We start from the raw sequence: 24,569 nt of genomic DNA on the forward strand, positions 1-24,569 counted from the left end.
TCTCGGAGATGTTCCCTAAAGCGCTCTGCTAGGAGGCGCCCAGTCTCCCCAATGTAGAGGAGACCGCATCGGGAGCAACGGATACAATAAATGATATTAGTGGATGTGCAGGTAAAACCTTGATGGATGTGGAAGGCTCCTTTAGGGCCTTGGATAGAGGTGAGGGAGGAGGTGTGGGCACAGGTTTTACAGTTCCTGCGATGGCAGGGGAAAGTGCCAGGATGGGAGGGTGGGTCGTAGGGGGGCGTGGACCTGACCAGGTAGTCACGGAGGGAACTGTCTTTGCGGAAGGCGGAGAGGGGTGGGGAGGGAAATATATCCCTGGTGGTGGGGTCTGTTTGGAGGTGGCGGAAATGTCGGCGGATGATTTGGTTTATGCGAAGGTTGGTAGGGTGGAAGGTGAGCACCAAGCTGGTGCTGCTCTTAGGCTTCCTTCGTTCCCCCCCCCCCCAGCCTAATACGCTTCAGCTACCAAGTCACCCTCAATAAGTCCCCAGCTTTTTGAAGCCAATTGCAACTCTTCAGCTGTACAGAGAGACTTTGATTTTCGCTATCCAATACAGAGCAATGCTTTCCGCTCCCTTTTCAACTCCTTGGTTCTGCTTATGAGCCCTGACAGCTTGGACACTGCTAACATCAGCACTTCTGCCTGTAGCATCTTGCTTCTAAGTGCTTGACTGACCGGCAGATCAAAAGTAGCAAATCTCGCTTTGATTCTGAGCAACTGGCTGTTGAACTGCTGTTCAGTAACCCATTATCTTCTTTGAACGAGCTATTGAAAATGTGCAGTAAACCCTGCCCTTGTTCCTCAGCAAGATTTGAATCGAGCAACCATTGGACTATCCTGTGCTAATGTTACAATTTGCAGCTAACACTGCACAGCTGCCAGCTTCAAATTCGAAGAACAAAAACTGATTTTATCACAATCAACAGTGCAGACAAATACTCAGCAAAAAAGAATGTATCTACAAATAGAGTCAAAGAGTCACAGAGATGTACAGCATGGAAACAGACCCTTTGATCAACCCGTCCATGCCAACCAGATATCCCAACCCAATCTAGTCCCACCTGCCAGCACGCGGCCCATATCCCTCCAAACCCTTCCTATTCATATACCTATCCAAATGCCTCTTAAATGTTGCAATTATACCAGCCTCCACCACATCCTCAGGCAGCTCATTCCATACACGTATCACCCTCTGCGTGAAAAAGTTGCCCCTGAGGTCTCTTTTATATCTTCCCCTCTCACCCTAAACCTAATACCTCTAGTTCAGGACTTCCTGACCCCAGGGAAAAGACTTTGTCTATTTATCCTATCCATGCCCCTCATAATTTTGTAAACCTCTATAAGGCCACCCCTCAGCCTCCGACGCGCCAGGGAAAACAGCCCCAGCCTGTTCAGCCTCTCCCTGTAGCTCAGATCCTCCAACCTTGGCAATATCCTTGTAAATCTTTTCTGAACCCTTTCAGGTTTCACAACATCTTTCCGATAGGAAGGAGACCAGAATTGCACGCAATATTCCAACGGTGGCCTAACCAGTGTCCTGTACAGCCGCAACATGACCTGCCAACTCCTGTACTCAATACTCTGACCAATAAAGGAAAGCATACCAAACACCTTCTTCACTATCCTATGATCTTCAGTAATGTATTAATGTACTTGTCCAGAGGCTCTAAAATCATGGAGTCCATTTGAAACTATTGCAATGTAATATTTCACAAGCAGCTAAAGTGCTAGATTCTTTTCTCATTCTGAAACTTGCATCATGTAAGTTTAAGTTTATATCATATTACTCACCTCGTGAATAAAACAGCAAAGGCAGGTGAAAGTTGAACTTTGAACAAACTAGAAAAGGCTTTCATTAAGGAGCTATTGATAAGAGACCTTTGGATCTTCAGATAAAATTAATTGGATGTGAATTGATCATATTGTGATGGCACACTATTTTCATATCTAGGGAGACCACCAGGAAATTTGCACTGTAGTTTCCTGCGGTCATTCAATATTTTGACTCCATGCAATTCCTTGTACTTCTGTGAAGCTTTGGTTATGTCATGTAAGCATCATGTTCCTAAGATTCAACCCGTAATTGCCTTTATATCAACTGAGCTTGTGATAGTGAGGGACAAGCTTTCTTAGACTGAGTTCTGCTGAGGTTCCTACAGCTGTTTGTGTCCAGTCCACCAAAAGATAAGGCACTATGAGAGCCAGGTTTTTTGTAATGAGGTGGGCAAAGCAGATCAAGTGACAGTGGGAGAACATTTTGGATCACTGGTCATTGTAACACAAGGTTTAGGATGACAGGAAATGGCCGGATTAAGAATAATCAACTGTTGGAGAGTGAACTTCAGTGGGACAAAGAGAGAGCTGGTTCAGAGACTGGAGCACAAATTGCTGCTGTTTTTCCATCCAATGACCATGGGCCACCTTCAAAGAAATGATTTGGGCCTAGTCAGTGTATTTTCCCTTTTGAGGAAATCCAGAGATCCCTGAATGACAAAGGAGAAAGAAATTAAGTTAAAGAAAAATACATGTTCTTAAGACAGGTGTAGTCCAGTAAATACAGTTGAGAACCAAGCTGAATACAGAAAAGAGGTGAAAAAGCAAATACAAGATGAAAAGAGGGATTATGAAAAAAGGCAAGCGAACATAATGATATCACAGAACCTTCTATCAGCACATGAATAATAAAAGGGTTAAGGGTACTATAAATTAGAGAAGGGTTGAATGGGGACCAAAAAGGCGATACACACTTTGAGGCAAGAGGCATGGCTGAGATGCTAAGTGAATATTTTGTGTCTGTCTTTACCTAAAGGGAGATGCTGCTCAGGTCTTGGTGACAAAGGAGGACACTGTCATTAGAACAGTTTAAAAATGATGAGTTATTGAATGCACAATCAGTACTTAAAGTTACACCAGGCCAGATGAGGTACTCCCAGAGATATTGAAGGAAATGAGAATTGCAATGGCACTGATAATTATCTTTCAGTCTTCTGTGGATTTGGGCATGGAGAATTGGTAAATTGCGAACTTTAGAACTTTTTTTGAACAAGAGTGTAAACATCAGTCCAACAATTATAAACCAGTCTGTTTAGGATTCTTGTGGTACAGTGGTACTGTCACTATACTTGTGTCATCCCGTTTCCCTATTCCCATATCAGTCGAAGCAACCACTCAGAGACACAGTATGCTTTACCTCCTTCATCTTTATTCCGGGCCCTGGAGGGAGAGAGAACGATCACCCATGGCACAGAGACATGAGTTCTTGGTCTTCTCACGAACAGCAGATTCTTAAAGAATTATGTAGTCACTTACAGGGAGCAGCATTCAAATAAGGCAACATCTATATTGATTGTAACAGTTAAATTGATGATACAGTCAGCGAGCATCGACAGTAAAGGTTAAACCATCTGGCATTATACAATGGATGTTCTTAACCTTGTTAACTGGCCTTACATAATGGATGCTTTTCACCTTGTTAACACACCACCCTTGCCTCCAGCACCTCATTGTTTACTGCAAATTCTTATCTGGTCAATCATGCTCGCTGAGCCTTTGTTACACAACCCAAAACTTAACTCTTTCCCTACCTGCTCATACCTTATACATTTTCTCACTTGGACTGGGAGGCCTGGATTCAAGTCTCACCTCCTCCAGAGCTATGTAATAACATTGTTGAACAGTACGATCAGAAAATATTTAGAGCACCGTGTTTAGTTTCAGTAGTGAAGGTACCTTCTAGAAGCTATTAGTTGGGATAGGTTTAATAGTTACGTGGAAAAATTGTGGATTTATCTGGAAAAGTCAAGGGATTTCTTAAGTGACATGTGTGTCTGACCAACTTGGAGTTTTTTGAATTGGTAACAGAGGGAATTGCCAACAGAAGGCTATTGATATGGATGACATGCATTCCCAAAAACTGTTTGGTCCAGTGCCGCACAATGGAAAGTTATACACCCGGAGAAGAAAAGGGAGAGTAGAAATGTGGATACAAGTTAGCCGAGGGATAGGAAGCAAAGTGTGTAATGGTTAATGGTTATTTTACAGGCTGGAGGAATGTCTGTAATGGAGTTCCCCAGAGGTCAATATTGGGATCCTTACTTTCCCTGATCTGGATTGACAATCTAGAGCTTGGTGTGCAGGAGACTATCTCAAACTTTTGAGATGAACTTTGGGATAATTTTGAATAGGAGGCAGACAATGTGAAATTTCAAAAGAACAAGTTGGTGGAGTGGGCTGACAGGTGGTAAATTAAATTCAGTGCAGTGAAGTGATGTACTTTTGTGTTAAGAACATTGAGATAAAATATACAGGATACAATTTGAACAGGTGTGCAAGAGCTGAGAGCCTTGGATGCTGATGTACGTAAGACATTGAAGGTAGCAAGACAGAAAGAGAGAACAATGAACAAAGCAAACAGTATTCTAGGCTTCATAAATAGGGGCATAGAGTATAAGAGCAGGAAAGTTGTGATAACTTACATGAAACAGTTGGTAGAATTGTTAGCTGGAGTATTGTCCAGGATGGCGAAAGTGAGGACTGCCATTGCTGGAGATTAGAGTTGAGTGTGTGGTGCTGCAAAAACACAGCAGGTCAGGCAACATCTGAGGAGCAGGAGAATTGGCATTTTGGGCAAAATTGTCCAGGATGCCACACTATTTCTTGGGTGTGATTGCACTGGAGACAGTGTGGTTTTTTAAGAATGGTTCCAGTTTACAAGATTTGTTGTACAATTCAGTTGTGAGGAAAGATTGGAGAAATTAAGGCTGTTTCCTTATTCTGTTTATGCACCACATATTATGCTTATGAGTGAATCATGATTGGAGGAGTTGAAATTGAGTATAAAGTTTGAAAAATCAAATTGCTAAAATGACAAAACTACCTGTTCATGTTCAAGACCAAGTAGAACAAATTTTGCATTGATGTGTGTGAGAATTTTAATTCAATAGACAGGAAGCATTGGGCCCTTTGTAAGTATTGCTAGTACCCAGTAGGTATGCCTGATATTAGCTCAATGTTCATACTTATATGTAGTATTGGAATTGTGATTTAGCTTGCAATTCAGAATTTGAAAGAACACGCTGCCTCCATGAAAGCACTTGGGGGGGGGGAAGAAAGCCTATGTTGTTTTTGCCCTGATAATGCTAAAAGTGGTATCTTTCATTGGTAAACGTCATAAAAAGAGTGCTCCTTCAATTTAGCATGCTTTAGCTTGTATTCTCTTGGATTCAAGTGCTATTCCGGCCACTCAATGCTTTCAGTTATGAAGAAGGATTGAAGAAATTAGAGCTGTTTCCTTGGAAAGGAGATTTGATTTCAAAATCATGCATCTGTATAAAATGGACAAGAAGAAACTGTTCCTACTCAAACAGATCCATAAATAGGCGAAAGTGAGTACTGCAGAGGCTGAAGATTAGAGTCAAGGTTGGAGTGGTGCAGGAAAAGCACAGCAGGTCAGGCAGCATCCGAGGAGCAGGAAAATTAATGTTTCGAGCAAAAGCCCTTCATCAGGAATTCCAGATGAAGGGCTTTTGCCCGAAACATTGATTTTCCTGCTCTTCGGATTCTGCCTGACCTGCTGTGCTTTCCCAGCCCTGCTCCAATCTCAGATCCATAAATATATGGGTTCATTATCGTTTATAATCAATGCAGATCTGGAGTTATTGATTTATGATACGCATGCTGAGGGGAAATTATATATCAAAGTTCTAATGAACTTTGGATGAAATATGGAATTTTTGGACTCATTCTTGTCTGAGAAAGCATTATTGCATAGTGCAGAAATTGCAATTTTGCTTTTAGTTGAAGGGCCTGTGCCCGAAACGTCGAATCTCCTGTTCCCTGGATGCTGCCTGACCTGCTGTGCTGTTCCAGCAATAAAGTTTCAACCATGATACCAGTCCACACAAGTGGCTGATATAATAAAAGAAAGGATCTGCGATTCCTTCTGTTTTAATTGAAACATAAATGCATTTTTACAATTGTAAAGTGCATTTCTGCATGTACAATTTGCTTTTGAAAATTATATTAATCTCTATAAGCAGTTGATGTTGGATCTGCAGTCATGGTGATAATAGCAATCTCCGGTTAACAATGGAATTTTAATAAGAGTTGTGGGCCACAGTGCTTTAAGATTCCAACTGATTTAGTCACTTAAATATAAAATGGTGAATAGTTATAACTTTCTGTTCTTCCTCTCACCCAGACATTCTATTAAAACAAAACCAAAAGAACTGCAGATGCTGGAAATCAGAAACAAAAGCAGAAATTGTTGGAAATATTCAGCAGCTGTGGAGAGAAATCACTTAACCTTTCAGGGCCAGTGACTCTTCCTCAGAACTGATGATAGTTGGGAGAATGTCAGTTTTTGTGCAAAAGATAGAATGGGGGGAGGCGTTAAGGTGTAAACAATAGGTGGAAATAGAGCCCAAAGAGAGAGGAGAACAGTTGGACAGACAAAGAAATGCATAAGCATCAGGATGGGAGGGTGAATTGCCGTTAATGGGGACAGTTACTCATAGAGTCATGGAGATGTGCAGCACAGATACAGACCCTTCGGTCCAACCCGTCCATGCTGACCAGATATCCCAACCCAATCTAGTCCCATCTGCCAGTACTTGGCCCATATCCCTCCAGACCCTTTCTATTCATATACCCATCCAGATGCCTTTTAAATGTTGCAATTGTACCACTTCCTCTGGCAACTCATTCTACCACTTCCTCTGGCAGCTCATTCCATACGCGTACCACCCTCTGCATGAAAAAGTTGCCCCTTAGGTTCGCTTTTATGTCTTTTCCCCCCTCACCCTAAACCTATGCCCTCTAGTTCTGGACTCCCCCACCCCAGGGAAAAGACATTGCCTATTTACCCTATCCATGCCCCTCATGATTTTGTAAACCTCTATAAGGTCACCTCTCAGCCTCTGACGCTCCAGGGAAAACAGCCCCAGCCTGTTCAACCTTTCCCTATAGCTCAAATCCTCCAACCTTGGCAACATCCTTGTAAATCTTTTCTGAACCCTTTCAAGTTTCACAACATCCTTCTGATAGGAAGGAGACTAGAATTGCACGCAATATTCCAACAGAGGTCTAACCAATGTCCTGCACAGCCGCAACATGATCTCCCAACGCCTGTACTCAATACTCTGACCAATAAAGGAAAGCATACCAAACACCTTCTTCACTATCCTATCTACCTACGACTGCACTTTCAAGGAGCTATGAACCTGCACTTCAAGGTCTTTGTTCAGCAACACTCCCTAGGACCTTACCATAAAGTGTACAAGTCCTGTTAAGATTTACTTTCTCAAAGTGCAGCATCTCACATTTATCTAAATTAAACTCCGTCTGCCACTACTCAGTCCATTGGCCCATTTGATCAAGATCCCATTGTAATCTGAGGTAATCGCTTAGCAATGGCTGAGGTAATGAGTTAGTGGCTAATAATGGGGTAGATGTTATAGCAGACAATGTGATAATGAGGCTTGGTGTGCAGGGGTTGAGGTAAGGACATGGGACAGCTTAAGCCCTAAAGTTGTTGAACTTGATTTTGAGTCCTGAAGGCTGCAGAGTTCCCAGGTGGAATATGAACACCTGACTATTCGGTACTGTGGTAAAAACAATGACTGCAGATGCTGGAAACCAGATTCTGGATCAATGGTGCTGGAAGAGCACAGCAATTCAGGCAGCATCGAGGAGCTTCAGCAAAATCAACGTTTCGGGCAAAAGCCCTTCATCAGGAATAAAGGCAGAGAGCCTGAAGCGTGGAGAGATAAGCTAGGGGAGGGTGGGGGTGGGGAGAGAGTAGCATAGAGTACAATAGGTGAGTGGGGGAGGAGATGAAGGTGATAGGTCAGGGAGGAGAGGGTGGAGTGGATAGGTGGAAAAGGAGCTAGGCAGGTCGGACAAGTCCGGACAAGTCAAGGGGACTGGAAGTTTGAAACTAGGATGAGGTGGGGGAAGGGGAAATGAGGAAACTGTTGAAGTCCACATTGATGCCCTGGGGTTGAAGTGTTCCGAGGCGGAAGATGAGGCGTTCTTCCTCCAGGCATCTGGTGGTGAGGGAGCGGCGGTGAAGGAGGCCCAGGACCTCCATGTCCTCGGCAGAGTGGGAGGGGGAGTTGAAATGTTGGGCCACAGGGCGTTTTGGTTGATTGGTGCGGGTGTCTCCGAGATGCGGTCTCCTCTACATTGGGGAGACTGGGCGCCTCCTAGCAGAGCGCTTTAGGGAACATCTCCGAGACACCCGCACCAATCAACCAAACCACCCTGAACAGAGAAATCCCAACATTTCAACTCCCCCTCCCACTCTGCCGAGGACATGGAGGTCCTGGGCCTCCTTCACCGCCGTTCCCTCACCACCAGACGCCTGGAGGAAGAACGCCTCATCTTCTGCCTCGGAACACTTCAACCCCAGGGCATCAATGTGGACTTCAACAGTTTCCTCATTTCCCCTTCCCCCACCTCATCCTAGTTTCAAACTTCCAGTCCCCTTGACTTGTCCGGACTTGTCCGACCTGCCTAGCTCCTTTTCCACCTATCCACTCCACCCTCTCCTCCCTGACCTATCACCTTCATCTCCTCCCCCACTCACCCATTGTACTCTCTGCTACTCTCTCCCCACCCTCACCCTCCTCTAGCTTATCTCTCCACGCTTCAGGCTCTCGGCCTTTATTCCTGATGAAGGGCTTTTGCCCGAAACGTTGATTTTGCTGAAGCTCCTCGATGCTGCCTGAATTGCTGTGCTCTTCCAGCACCACTGATCCAGTATTCGGTACTGTGTCAATTATGGTAACATGCCATACTTCTTTCATGTGATAAAGTCCAAGCAGCCTTTCCCTTCCCTAGTTTTTTTTTTGTGTTTTTGTTTTTGTGAATGTTGTTCTTGGGAACAACATTGACAAAGGACTCAAAGACTCTTTGAGGTGGTGGTCTTTTTCACACCCTCTGACAGCAATTGCTTAGATAATGCTAGTTGTTCTGAGAGAATGATAGTCTGATTGTTCAAAAACCTTACATATTCTGTGGGGGAGCCAGAGATCTTGCAGCCAGAGTATCACTTTACTGAAGCTAACATGGATATAATGCTATAGGTTATACAGTGCTTTTTATCAGAGAGTGGATGGAAGTGGTTATCTCATTGTTCACCGGGGGATTTCTCTGTTCAGGGTCATTTTCTTCTGCCTCGTCATACTCCAATTCACTCACATCCTGCTTCTGCCCATCCCTGGTGAGCTTTTAAGGTTTCACTGTCCTCAGGTCTACTCTGTGGAGGGCCATGTTATGGAGTGAACAGCAGACCACTGGCTAAGACTGTTGTGTTGGAAGGAGTCACTTGACTCCTGCAGCTACAGGAATTGAATCACCTGATATTGTCTGCTTGATGTTATCCCTACTGAGCAGATGTGAGAGAGGTTGTGTTGTCTTTATTTCTCTGTGCGGCTTGTTGGAGCTTAAGGGAGGTCGGGAGCTGTGACTGTAAGGTTTTGTTCCTGTTTCCCTGTAGTGATAGAGGAGAAAATTCTGTCACTAATACGGTTCAAAATTGATAACTAGGAGGTTTTGGATAAGTTGTGGTACTTAAAATTGACAAAACAACAGAGAGCCAGACAAGGTGCACCCAAGGATATTGAAGCAAGTGAGAGTGAAAATTTCAGAGGTGCTGGCAATAATCATTCTGTTTTTTTTTTCTGGACCTCAAGATTGAAGAATTGTAAGGCTATGCCTAATAATTACAAAGCAGTCAGTTTTAACATTGTTAATGAAGAAACTTCTGGAAACAAACATTACGTATAGAATTATTGGTCAAGTGGACAAATGCAAGTTAATTAGGGAGATCCTGTATAGATTTGTAAAGGGAAAATCCTGTTTAACTAACTTGCTGGAGTTAATTCAAGAGATAGTGGAGATAATTGATGAGGACATACACTGTGTTGATTTAATGTACATGGACTTCCTAAATTTGTTTGATATAGCACCAGCAAACAGATTTATGAGAGAACTTTTGGGTGTGACATAAAAGAGACACTATCCACATGGATGCAGGTATATGAGTGATAAGAAACAGAGAATAATGGTTAATATATTTTTCAGGCTGTAGGAAGGCTTGAAGTGGAGATCCCCAGGGATTGCTTGCTTTTCTTGATTTAGATTCATAATCTAGAACTTGGAGTAGGTCACTTCCAACATTTGCAAATGATACAAAATTTAGAAGCATTGTAAACTGTGAGAAGGACAGTGTAGACTTTCAAAGGGATGACGGCAAGTTGGTAGAGTGGACAGAAAGATGCCATATTAAGTTGAGTGTGAAACAGTGTAAGGTTTGACTCAAGTACCATGCAGTGACATTTTAAAATAAAGCCTGCTATTCCAAAGGCTGTGTGGGAGCAGAGAGATTTGGCTATAAATTTGCCTTATAAACTGTTAAAGATGGCAGGAGAGAGTGGTTAATAATGCTACAGCATTCTAGGCTTTATTAATAGGAGCATAGAGTGTAAGAGCAGGGATGTAATGCTGAACTTAGGACACTGTTTAGGTCTCAGCCGGAGTATTGTGCACTTTTCTGGCTGTCACGCCAGAAGGAACGTGAATGCATTAGAGAGAGTGAGGAAGAGGTTTGAGAAAGGTTTCAGGGATGAGGCACTTCAGTTATGAAGATGGATTGGGGCTGTTTTCCTTGGAAAGGCAAAGGCTAGGAGTAGATTTTCAGAATTTGAGGGGTCTGGACTAAAAAGGTAGGGCAAAACCGTTCCCACTCAAAAAGATAAAAATCACACAACACCAGGTTATAGTCCAACAGGTTTATTTGGAAGCACTAGCTTTTGGAGCGCTGCTTCTTCAGGTGGTTGTGGAGTATAAGGTCATAAGACACAGAATTTATCGCAAAAGTTTACAGTATGATGAAATTATATATTGAAACAGACCTGGATTGTTTGTTAAGTCTCTCCTCCAAATCACTCAAAAAGAATTTTCAAGAGCAGGGCCCAGACTTAGTGACATGTAAAAGACTAGCGGTATGTTGGAAGAAAGGTCTTCACGCAGTGAGAGGTTTAGATCTGGTGTACATCGTCTGCAAGTGTGGTGCAAGCAGATACAATCTCGGCATTCAGAGGGTAATGGGTAATAATTTAAGTATAATCCTGCACATCATTTTTATGGAAAGGGTGAAATGGCACTATGTCAAGGATGACTCTCTATGGAAGAGCCAGTACAACATGGGTCTAATGCCCTCTCCTACACTGTAACACTGGTTCTGTGACTTGATGCCTTTTAAACTATATTCAACTAGTGAACTCCTGTTCTTTGGGAAAGCAGCAAAGAAAATTGCTACCAGATTAAAATGTGGTATTGCACTGTATTTGAAATGTGCTGAGAGATGAACACATGTTAGTAAACTGAGGAGGCAGCCATATGAAAAAGTCAGATCCAGCTGATCACATGCATCAGTTACCTCTGAAAATGAAGTATGATGTTTTATTCAGCTCGTTGTGTTTACCTGTATCATCAATTAGCAGCCAGTCGCGCCACATCTGAGTAGGTGAGTCGACATTTCGAGCATAAGATCTTCTTCAGGATGAAGCACTTATGCTCGAAACGTCGATTCCCCTGCTCCTTGGATGCTGCCTGACTGGCTGCGCTCTTCCAGCGCCACACTCTTCCACGCTAATCTCCGGCATCTGCAGTTCTCACTTTCTCCTCATCTATTAACTTGTTGGGTCATGTTAGCTGCTGTAATTTCAGCATGTGACCAGTTCAATTAAGTTTCATGATCCTACATTGAGTCGTTATAATGTTCTAGTTAGGCTGTACTAATAGCTCTCGGCACAGCTTATGGCATTTGCAATTCCCCAAGCGCAGCTGTTTTCAGTTCATTTCAGTGGATTTTGGGTGTGGATCTGCAACAGCAGCTAATGATTTCCTTAATGTTTGCTATGAATCCTGCTACCAAAAGTAAGGAAAGTCTTTATATATGAGAAATAGCTTTTGTTTATCTTGCTGAATTTTGTAAGGACTTGAGGCTTTTCATTTAAATTTGTGGTGGGATTGGCACTTTCATAGTAAAGAGCATGGTTAACTGTCAAAACAACCATACTTCTAACAAGATATGCATGCACTCAGATGCTCGCATTTTTTTACGGGATGGTGTTTATCATTTACAAATTTGCACTGTGTGCATGAGTCAGATTCCTCCTTGAGTTGCTGCTTTCCCAGTTTAAATCTATTGAGCAAGAAATTTGAAAATATAAATAAGGGAACTTTACAGTTCTTCTTTCCACCCCATCCTGTGACCTTGTGTCATAGACTATTTCCACCCCATTTTAAAGGATATTGTTCACATAGTTTGCTGGGTGTTAATGTTCACAAATTTTTGAGTAGCTTGGTTTCTTTTAAATCTCTATCCCTTCATTCCAATAAAGGGAAGTGCAATGTCTTTTTGTTGCATTGTTCCTCAGGCATAATAGTTTGGGAACTTGCAGTGTGGTGATTCATTTGCTACAATCCTATCAATGAATTGATAACAGCCTTCCCAATAATATGCTGAATAGTACCCAGTTGAATCCCATGCCAGGAGGACAATCTTGTTAGATTCTGTGTCTTATGGTCTGCTTCACAAATACCTAATGAAGAAGCAGTGCTTCAAAAGTGAGTGCTTCCAAATAAACCTTTTGGACTATAACCTGGTGTTGTGTGATTTTTAACTTTGTCCGCTCCAGTCCAACACCAGCTCCTCCAAATGTAGTTTAGATTGTTATTCTGTGCTGTTCTGGCTCAGGGTGACAGCATTGCCACAGAACCCTTCAGCTCTTTTGGTTTGGAAAACCAATCAATCGGGGATCTGAATTACAAACCAGATAATTAAACTGCATGTGAATGTATGTTACCATCAGATTGGGCTAGAATTCTCCTTGGATGTGATACCACTGTGGATATTTACTGCCTCTGTTACGGCTCATGGATTATCAAAGAGCACTCAGATGAGTTACTACAATAAGCTTTGTACCTTAGAGCTATGCCCAGAAAGGAGCCAGTGCCTTTGGGATACAAGAGAAAACACTTGTGGTTACTTGCTGCAAATTCTAGAATGAACAAAAACACTATGTTCATAAATGTATGTTATGTATTGTACTAGAAACTTGCATAAGAAATAAACATCATACAGAAGATCCAAGAAAGATGACTATTTCGGTTTGGTTAAGTTACATGAAAATGAAATAAGATTACCATTCCTGGAACTCCAGAAGAAGGTACACAGGACCAAAAGCTGCGGAATACCCAGGAAATGTTGGACAGATTTTGTTTAGATTATTTAGTGTGGAAAACAGGCCCTTCAGCCCAACAAGTCCACACCGACCCTCCGAAGAGCAACCTACCCAAACCCAATGGTGTTGTGTAACGTGTTATGGAAAGGGACATTTGATGGAAAGGCCGATTCGGTAATAAAAAAAATGTAGTGGAGTGAGTTTGTTCAACCTCCTCATTGCTGCTGAATGGAAATTGTACATAAAAAATTGCCAGCAAAATCTCGATTATTGTCGTGAAAACTGAATATTATAAAGTAGTACTCATTCTGAGTAGAAGGGATTGATGGAGTATGTTTGGAATTCCATAGTATCAATATTAATGAATGAGAGAAATCCTAGTGATTTTTCTGAGATGTATAATAGCATCAAGCTGTATTCTGTGACCTATTTTGAGTGTGAACAATGACATTCCGAGAAATCTGTAGCACTCCAACGGAGTTAAAGAATGGGAGATCGATTTCAACATAAGTAAACTTTACATTATAGAATGAATACCTGTCTGCCAGAAAGTGTGAAAAAGTAAAGGATCTTGGATATGGTTAGTGTTGATTTGTTAAAAATTCATACAGTTTGGAGCTATTGTGGACATGCTTTAAGAACTGCTCATTTTAATTTTTAGCGATGTTTGGAATACAGCACACCATTTTGAATGTTGACAGCAAAATAAATTGTGCTGGAGTAGGTTTCTTTGAAACAAAAATGCAAAGGTCATTTGCCTTAATTTGCAGAAAAATAGTGAAGGAAGGCTGCACAAGTAAGTGATGATGATATAGAACAAGCTGAATTGAATCAGATGCTAGAGGATAAAAATATAATCCTGAAACAACTGGTGTTTTGAAGGAATTTTATTTTTGTTCGTTGGAACTGGATATATAGAATAGAGTCACACTATGTTCATTAGTGTTTGTTTAAGGGCACTTCTACAAGGCAACTTGTGCAAATATTAGAATAGATAAACTCAAGTAGGGAAATGATTCAATCTGGATATCTTGACCTTACAAGCTGTGCAAAATTTAGGATAAAATGCTGGAAGAGAAATTTGTTTTCACATTTGAAATCATAAACCAATTACGACAAAGTTCGCAAATAAAACATGTGTGCTGTTGAATATAGTCCCAGAAGATTTGCCCATCATTGGCAGTAAATTCTTGTCTCCACCCACTTGCATAAAAACGTTCTAAAAAGTCATACTTTGATTTGGGCTGTGTGAAGTTTCTCTCAGCTGCTCATTTCTCAATATGATTTGTTCTTGAAAAATTATTTGTCAATCCCAGCAGGTTGCTTCTTCACTGAGCTGATTTGAAAAAAATCAGATTAGCTTCCTTGAAATGAGCTTTAATGTCAGTCTGCTGCAGTCCTATCAACTCTCCACCAGTCAGCTGGGAATGATTTATAGATGTTGATCTGATTATAACAAGGCTTTTGAGAACATAGAATTCTTTCACTAAAGCTTCTCAATTATATTCAAGCTTCCATTTTTTTGAATGGAGTTCTTGCTGTTTGTGTAACCTTAAATAGCTTGGTATATTAAGTCAGAAATAAACATTGAATAGTTTAATTTCTAGATATAATTTTACCTTTTGTAAACATGCAGGCTTGTACCTTTTGATCAGCTTACCAGTGTCCAAACAAAATACATGCTCAGGATCTTATAGGGGCTTGAACCACATCAGCAATAGCAAAAAACCTGGCAAAATTGTGTGAGGAGTCCAACAAGACCTATCTTGATGTCAGGAGCAACTTGCCGCATCTTTTAAGTTCTAGATGTTGAGGCGAGATTTTCGCCAGGGAGCAGGGAGTTGCATATTCAGGGGGATTATTGCTTGTAAAGGACCTTTATTAACTGCAAACCTTGCCTGATTAGTATGAAGCTTCCATCATAACCTCCTGCTGCAATCTAATTGGATGCTGAGAATTTTTAATGCTGGCGGCAAAGCAGATACCTGGTGAATTGAGCTTGACATCTTGCTCCAAAAGATTTCCATGTTGGACATTGGGCACCAGCATCTCGGGGTGTGTTCCATAGGTGCCCATCACCTGTCTCCCATGTTGAAGGATGTTGGTATCCAACATATGCCAACCTCTTAGAACCCGCGGGACTCATCTCTGACGCATTCTTAGTTGATTCTGCAAGTCAATGTTGCACCTCCAAAGTACAATGGCAACTATCATTGTAATGATGCAGCAAGGGCACTTTATGATTAGGTGCAGCATATACCCAGCTCATGGACTGGACCAGGCTGCACCTCCAGGCTGTTCACTTGCTCTTTTAGTGCTCACTCACTTTGAGCCTAATGGATTTTCACATCATCCCTGCCTTGCCTCTCAGCAAGGAATGATCATGGTTGTCAACAGTCCTAAGTCAAACCTTTGGTCAAGGTATGGTAAGTCAAGAGCAGTCTCTAATACCATCAGTCTGCAGGCCTGGACATGTTCACTTGGGCAGTTAGAGCCTGGGCTCTCTCCACCCAGTTGAGGAGCCCAATGGTGGGCAACTGGCCACTCCTCTTGACTCTTCCTGCCCTATTATGGGCTGCTTTCTGAGAATGGCAGTTATTAAGGGAGGTGAAAGTGTGTGGCATAGCTGTTACTTTTGGTGTGGATGAGACAGTGTGATTAGGCAGCACAGAGGGTATGCAGGTTTAATTCTTCTGAGTTTGGCATGGGTGAGAGCGAATGAGCGAAGTTGTCGGCAGTCATGAAAGTGTTAGAGCATAAGATGTAGTGGGAGGTGGGTACAGTCTGAGAAGTAGAGTGAGTGAGAGATATTGGTATTAGCACTTAATTCCTGGTGGAATAGCAAAGGTCTACTTCCTACAATGCTCTGCATTCTTCCAGATGGCTTAGACCTGGGTGGCAACTGCATGCCAAACTGGCATATTGAGGTACTGTGGCTGCCTCTGCTGGTCCTGGTAAAAGGACATCCCACCTCTATAACCCCTCATCCATTAGGACCTCTAAATCCCTGAAAATTTCTCTTTGTTTGCCTTATCTAGACAAATATCAGGAACTGCATAGAGCAACTTCAGACTGTGTGTTTGCCTGAGTGCACAACAGCCTTTTAAATATTTTGCCAGGAATTCCAGTCCACTCCAGGATAACCTGGCAATGGCAAACTATTCTGTGCACAGCGAACAGTAGATTGGGAGAGAGTAAGGACTGCAAATGCTTGAGATCAAAGTTGAAAAGTGTGGCACTGGAAAAGCACTGTTGGTCAGGCGGCATTCGAGAAGCAGGAGAGTCGACGTTTCGAACATGAGCTCTTCTTCAGGAGTCCTGGTAGATTGGGGCAAGAATCCGATGGGAGGGGCGCTGTGGGGTTATGTAGCTACTTAATGAAGCAAGTTAAATAAACTGTGTTGGGAAAACATGCTAGGCCTCACAAAGTGAGAAACTCTACAAAACCTGACAAAATTGACACTTAGCCAAAAAAAACTTACGAGTCATGCCCCATGACATTTTAAAATGATAAATTCTGGACTATACAATGATGCCCATATCCAATAAATTAATAAATAGTCATAAAAAAGGTCACATTCTGGTTCTTGAAAGGGTCTTCCTTTTAGGAGTGAACCAGAGTAGTCTGATTGTGTGAGGAATTTCATTTTGTGGATGGGAAAAACATTGGGAAATACATAATTTCAAGCAGTGTAGACTGACTCTCTAGTGTTCCTAACTTTCCTGAATGTGTCAGCTGTGACTCAGTTGATAGAACTCTGCTTCTGTGTCAGATGGTTTTGATTCAAGGACCACTCGAGACATAAGCACAAAACCAACATTTACACTCGAGTGCAGCACTGAGGGAGTATTACATTGTTTGATGTGCAGTCATCGGTTGACAAGTTAATTAGAGTCCTTGTCTGCCCTCGAAGGCAAAGAACTGTAGATGCTGGAGATCTGAAACAAAAACAAAAAGTGTTGCAGAAACTCAGCAAGTCTGGCAGCATCTATGGAGAGAGAAAGAAGGGTTAAAGTTTTAAGTCCCATGATTCTTCTGCGAAACTGCAGAAGACTCATAGGAATCATGACGTTAACTTGATTTCTCTGTCCACAAACTGACAGACCTGGATTTTTCTAGCTCTTTATTTTTGTTTTGGTTTAGTCTGCCGTGTCAGGTGAATGGAAAGATCCCATTATGTTGTTTCAGAGATGAGCAGGGTGCCTTGGTAAATATTTGCTCCTCAGTCAACATGACAAAAGCCAACTCTGTTCATCTTAGGGTGGCATGGTGGCTCAGTGGTTAGCACTGCTACTTCACAGCACCAGGAACCTGGGTTTGATTCCAGGTGACTATCTTTGTGGACTTTAGATGTTATCCCTGTGTCTGTATGGGTTTTTTGCTGGGTTCTCCAGTTTCTTCCCGCAGCCGAAGGTGTACAAGTTAGGTGGATTGATCATGCTAAATTTCCTATAGTGTCCAGGTTAGGTGGATTAGCCAAGGTGTGTATGGGTTATAGAGATAGGGATGGGGACTGGGCGGGATGCTCTTTGGCAGGTCGGTGCAGGCAAGATGAGATGAATGGTCTCTTTCTGCACTATTCTATGGTTATCAAATTGCTATTTGTGGGAGCTTTCTATGTGCAAGTTGGTTGTCATTTTCTTAAAACGTTTGACAACACTTCAAAAGAACTTCATTGTGTGCGAAGTGTTTTTGAGACGACCAGTGATCACAAAACCAGCACAAAGTTTTTCTTTCCTTTCTTTTTGAGTCCCTTTTAAAGCTGTGGAAAAGTGCCATTTTATTTCAGTTTGACCCGTGAAGCTAGACAAAGGATTGGCTTGGTGGAAAATAAATTTTAAGAGCTGGTTTGTGATTGTGTTGTGTGTTTTATTTGCTTTTGACCATTAGCCAGTGCACAAGTCTTGCTTAACTGAATAAATTCACCAAATTGAATGATAACATTGTAATCAATGTTGTTACAAAATCACTTGCTTTTATTTTCCCAGAGCACTGTTAGATATCTGTCTGGGAAAGTATGAACAATAACTGACCATGAAACAAAAAGCTTACAACAGCTTTTACTGTTTAACTACTTGAGCATGATGTATTGAAACAAATCAATAGTTTTTTTTCATTTCTGTTTGCATAAGCCCTGCCTTGAATTGCTGAAAGGTGACCTTCCTGAATGGTGCCACATCTTGGTGCTGTGCAAAGGCACTGTCGAATGAAGTTGTAAAAAGTGATTTTTATTTCCTTCGTGTGCCAAGAATTTAATTGCCTGAGAGCCCACTCTTTCAGGTGAAATGCCCGACCATGAATTTTCGCAGAGTTGGGAAGACTCTGTGAACCTCTCAAAATGGTAATGGGGCCTAGATGACTAAGTCCCTTGCTTGTTAAGCATGGGGAGGTGGTAGCTGTATGATTCTTACAGGCAGGAAGCCGTAGCTCAGCCAGACCATTAAAACTCTGCTGGTCTAAAAGCCCTGACCCACAGTGTGGGAGCCATAAACTGACCTCTTTATTGGCCTGTAAGGAGTTTTCTTTTTAAGAAGTAGGAAAGTTACAAATCAATGTCTTTTTAAAGACACTTTTTAACACTTGCTGTTGTCACTTTCGTGTTTGTTGGTTCTGTACAGTGGGCAATGGGCGTGGAAGTGCCATAGCCTTATCAATGAAGGTTTTAAGGGGTTATAGGATAGGTAGAGCTTGGCTCAGAGAGGATGAAGGGCCATATGTGTGCATGTTCAAGTTCTGAATGAAATGGTTCTTTCATTCAGACTAGGGTTTACAACAACACCTCTGTTGGTGTTGTGAACCATGAATCCTTTTAAAAGCTGGTCTGCCTCCATAACAATTGCAGAAAAATAGGCTGTTCCTATTTGCACAAGGGAGCAAACCAGTTTGGGAATGGAGACAGTAGTGAAAATCAGATCCTGGCCTACATTTTCACTCCTGCACCCATAACGTATAGCCTTTGACCGCTAAACTGTGCAGCTTCTAGTCCCCCACAGGTCCCATCAGAACTTGCTGCCTGAAATGCATAGTCAGTATAAACAATAAGTTATTGAATATGTTTTGGTAGTTCGCATTATATAAATATTTAAATGCTTTTCTGTATATTAGTTTAGAAGAAAATGTTGAGAAAATCTCACTGTGCAGGGATTGTCCACTTTAATGCACAGCCAGTACATTATGTTTAATTCAGCAGGCTCTGAACAATTTGTGTCCTAAGGTTGGTGGGGTGGGGGGGGAGGGGTTAACAAAAACAGAACACTGTTAGCACACTGCTAAAGTCTAGGCCTTTTTTTACTACAAATGGAATTTGGTGCAAGACCTGTGGGTGTTAAATGAAATTGAAACTGTTTCATGCCCCTGAGCTCATCCGTAATGGGAAAACACTGAGCTGGTTCTGAAGCTGATGTAGACTCGAAACCATTGACTCAAAGAAAGGTTTTGTTTACCAAAATGGAAAATCTGTCTTTCTCAACTTGGTCTTTATAACAACAAAGTTAAACCATAACAGCATACAGCAGTTTTGTGATTTAGCCTGTGCTGACGTACGCTCTGCTGAAAGAGGAAACTTAATTCTATTGTCCCATGTTCAAAGCGATACAGTTTGTGGTTGATTATAGGCACCTGTTCACAACTGGACCTGTCAGTGATGAATTGAATCCTTTTTTGTCATGTGTGTTCTATAGAAAATACAGTGAAAAGTTTCTGCTGTTGCCATGCATCAGCATCATCCCCATTAACTTAAAAATAGTAACTTAAGAGAGTCCAACCTTTCCTTTTCCATCACTACAGTCCTGCTCTGGGCTACAGCAGCCCACCCCATGAGGAAGCAAGGCATGGCCTGTTCTAGGATGGTGTTTGTTTTTAATAATGAAGGAAACAGGCTGATTATCAATCTATGCCTGATTGCAGTAACATTTGGATAGCATTCAGATTTGTGCTGATAGTGGCATGTAATGCTTGTCCTGTATAAATGCGAGGTAATGACCATCTTCATGAAAAGATCCAACCACCTCTCCTGAATATTCAACAATGTACCTATCACTGAATTCCCTATCATCAACCAGAGTATTGATCAGCATATAGACTGGGTAAATCAATTTGAGCACAAGCTGTGGAGGATCAGTATCTGGAGTGTGTTAGAGATGGTTTTCTAGAGCAGCAGGTTGAAGAGCTGACTAGAGGGCAGAGCATTTTGGTTGAGGTATTATGTCACGAAAATGGGCTAATTAATAATGTCAATCATGGCTGACAAAGGAAATTAAGGATTGTATAAGATTAAACGAAGAGGCTTACAAAGTGGCCTGAAATAGTAAAATCTGAGCATTGAGTTGTAAATTTTCTTTACAGGTGCATACAAAGGAAAGGTTTGGCTAAAACAAATGGGTCCATTAAAAAACAGCCAGAGGAATTTATAATGGGGCACAGAGAAATGGCAGATAAGCTAAATGATTGCTTTGTATCAATTTTCACTGAGAAAGTTTCTAGAGATCTCCCAGAATTTGATATTCAAATGACATGAGGAGAGACTGAGAAGTTGAGGAAAATTTGTATCGGTCAGAAGGTTGTATTGGAGAAATTAATGGGGCTAAAGATTGATAAGATCCCAGAATAAGATTCCTTACAGTTTTCATCCCAGAGAGTTGAAAGAGGTGTCTGTGGAGATGGCTGTACATGGCAATCCTCTTCCAAAATTCCATAGATTGTGAAATGGTTCCTGCAGATTCCAAATATTAGTCGTATTTAAGAAAGGAGAAAGGGTAAAAACGAGGAACTACAGATCCGTCAGCCTTACTTCAGGAAAGATACTAAGATCTATCATAAAGGATGTGATAAATAGTCACTTCAATAAAAGTGATCCGATTGGGCATAGTCAGCATGATTCCTGAATAGGGAATCCTATTTGACAAAATTAGAACCTTTTGAGGAAATTATTCCAAAATTGATAAAACACAATTCATAGAGTTATAGAGATGTACAGCATGGAAACAGTCCCTTCAGTCCAACTTGTCCATGCCGACCAGATATCCCAATCAATCTAGCCCATATCCCTCCAAACCCTTCCTATTCATATACCCATCCAGATGCCTTTTAAATTTTGCAATTGTACTAGTGAAAAAGGGCTTATGCCCGAAACGTCGATTCTCCTGCTCCTCGGATGCTGCCTGGCCTGCTGTGTTTTTCCAGCACCACATTTTTCAACTATTGTACTAGCCTCTTCCACTTCCTCTGGCAGCTCATTCCATACATGTACTACTCTGAGTGAAAACGTTGCCCCTTAGGTCTCTTTTATATCTTTCCCCTCTCACGCTAAACTATGCCCTCTAGTTCTGGACTTCCCCACCCCAGGGAAAAGACTGTCTATTTATCCTATCCATGCCCCTCCTAATTTTGTAAACCTCTATTAGGTGACCCCTCAGCCTCCGCTCCAGGGAAAACAGCCCTAGCCTATTCAACCTCTCCTTATAGCTCAAATCCTCCAACCCAGGCAACATCCTAGAAAGTCTTTTCTGAACCCTTTCAAGTTTCACAACATCTTTCCTATAGGAAGGAGACCAGAATTGCACGCAATATTCCAACAGTGGTCTAACCAATATCCTGTACAGCCGCAACATGACCTCCCAACTCCTGTACTCGATACTCTGACCAATAAAAGAAAGCATATCCAATGCCTTCTCCACTATCCTATCTACCTGCGACTCCACTTTCAAGGAGCTATGAACCTGCACTCCAAGGTCTCTTTGTTCAGCAACACTCCCTAGGACCTTACCATTAAGTGTATAAGTCCTGTTAAAATTTGCTTTCCCAAAATGCAGCTCCTGACATTTATCTAAATTAAACTTCATCTGCCATGTCTCAGCCCATTGGCCCATCTGATCAAGATCCCATTGTAATCAGAGGTAACCTTGTTGTTAGTATATTATTTTCAGAAGACTTTGATAAGGACACCCCCAGGAGGTTGGTTAGCAAACGTATAGCACCATTTAATGTACTGGCATGGATTAATCATTGGCTAAGAGATAAAACAGGGCAGGAATTAATGGTCATTTTTGTGTCAGCAGACTGTGACTAATGAGGTACTGTAAGATAAGCACTTGGGTGCCAGGTGTTTACAATATCTATATTAATGATTTGGAGGTGAAATTCACTAAAGATCCTCATAGTATCTTCCAAGTCCATGACCACTTTTTTTGAGAAGGTCAAGGGCAGCAGATCTAGAAACAGAACTGGATTAGCCATATAAATTCAGTGGCTTCAAGAACAGTCCGGAGGCTAGGAATCCTGCAGCAACTAATCTTTACCTCACTCCTGGGAGCCTGTCCACTGTCTGTAAGGCACAAGTTATGAGTGCGATGGAATGTTTCCCACCTGCCAGATGCAGCTCCAAAAACATTCACTCCCTCTAACACCAACACACATTACCAGCAATGTGTGTCAACTCCAAGATGCAAAGTAGAAATTCATCAACCTTGCTTAGGCACAATCCTCCAAACCAAACCCTTGGCCATTATCACTAAGAAGAACAAGGACAGCAGATAAATGGGAACGACACTCGGTTCCCCTTCAAACTCCAGACCATTCTGACTTGGAAACATGTTGTCATTCCATCAGTGTTACTGTGACAAAGTCTTGATGCATTATGGGTCTACCTCCAGCAAATGGACTGCAATGGTTCAGGAAGGCAACTCTCAAAGGTAGTTAGAGATAGACATTAAATGCTGGTTGTTCGAAGCCCACAGCCCTTGACTGAATAAAGAATAATTGTAATCTCAGGATTGAAGGCGTGCTGAGCTCAACCAATCTTCTAGAAATGAATGACTGTAATATAGTTGTTGACATCTTCTTTAGTTGCATTTGTGCAGTCATACTTTCTGGATCATTAAATAACTTTCCCAAGTGAAATCAGCAGCCATTTTCCAAATCCAGAAAAAAGTGGTGATGAGGGGAAGAATTCAGTTCCCTGTAACTCTTTAAACATACTTGATGGGTTCACCAACTTCATGCCTGTTTGAAGTTAACTTAAGTGCTTCTACTCATTAACAATCAAACTTTGCCTGCAAGTTAGGTGAAACACAAAAAACAAATCATTGGGTTGTACTCTCACTTTGAAGTGAAGTGGTATGAATTCTTAAAAGGCATTTCAGATTTACTTTACAAATTTGATTAATGCACCTTTTACATGTGCAGCCAGCAAATTGAGAAGCTTTCCCGAAATACCTCTACTGCAAAGCATTATTTTTGTTACAGCTGGTCACGCAATGTTTCCAGAACATTAGCTACAATTTTGATTAAACTGATTTTTGAACCGTAGCTGGGATAATAGTGACATTGTTTATGTGAGCTCCTTTTTTTTTAAAAAAAAGTCAAGACCAAGCTGCAACAAGAATAATTTGATGTTTTATTTAATTTTGGGGGTAGTTTTGCACTTGGGCTGTTCAGAAACGACATTAAATTGCATTCTCATATTGCCACAACACTTGGTAACTCAAATAAAAACTGATGATAAGAATGTCTCTGAAAATGGGCCCAAAGTTCAGGCTTGCATTTTACAGTAACTGAATATGTTCCATTCTGTGCAGATTTACAAACTATTGCAGGTATATTGCCAGTATCTTGGGACTGAATTCACATTTGACTTTTTCAGTTAAATCCAAAATCAAATTGTGTTATGTGTGACCTGGAGAATATAGTGAGACATGTGCTTGCCTTCATTTTAAACTTTATGATGACCGTATTGGGGCTAATGTTATGTTTGATAGCTCATGCGTAGAATCAGATTAGTGTTTTAACCACATCTGACTTATTCCGTGAGTGTGATTCCCTCTGGGGCATCTTACACAAGCCCCAATATCTCATTGGTTATACTTAGCAGGGAAACTACACGAGGTTTTAGAAGTGATTGAATTTAGATGTGTTAAACAATGAGAGTTTTTGCAGCACACCTCCTTCATAAAGCAACATTTTAAGTATAATTTGATGCATTTGGAAGAATTCGGGATTTACAGTAAATGTGCCAAAAGTAATGTATAGCGAATGGGTTTCATATATTTTAATAATAGTACTTCTTGTTACAAGTGACTGTTGGTTTAGATTCTTGTACCATCAAAAATGATTATATGCTGATATAAACAGCAAGTGTTACATATATGGATGGATCATAGGAGAAAGACAGAAATGCTGGATGGCCCGGATATCCTGAGTCACTTGTCGTATAAAGACTGAGGGTAGCAGTGACATTCATTAGCACTGCTTGTGACATGTAAACGCATGATTGCCTCTGTTGATCATGTCGTACTGAATTACATGCCTTAGT

The 24,569-nt window shown here is 41.5% G+C and overlaps 1 protein-coding gene across 11 annotated transcripts in view; it reads left to right on the plus strand.

The window, feature by feature from the left end:
- Positions 1 to 24,569, plus strand: part of LOC122551601 (formin-like protein 2) — a 269,634-nt gene that overhangs the window by 131,038 nt on the left and 114,027 nt on the right. The window lies entirely within an intron of this gene.

Source organism: Chiloscyllium plagiosum, unplaced genomic scaffold (assembly GCF_037043375.1).
Source record: "Chiloscyllium plagiosum isolate Xiang-an unplaced genomic scaffold, Cpla_swu_hap1 HiC_scaffold_7, whole genome shotgun sequence".
Classification (NCBI taxonomy): Eukaryota; Metazoa; Chordata; class Chondrichthyes; order Orectolobiformes; family Hemiscylliidae; genus Chiloscyllium; species Chiloscyllium plagiosum.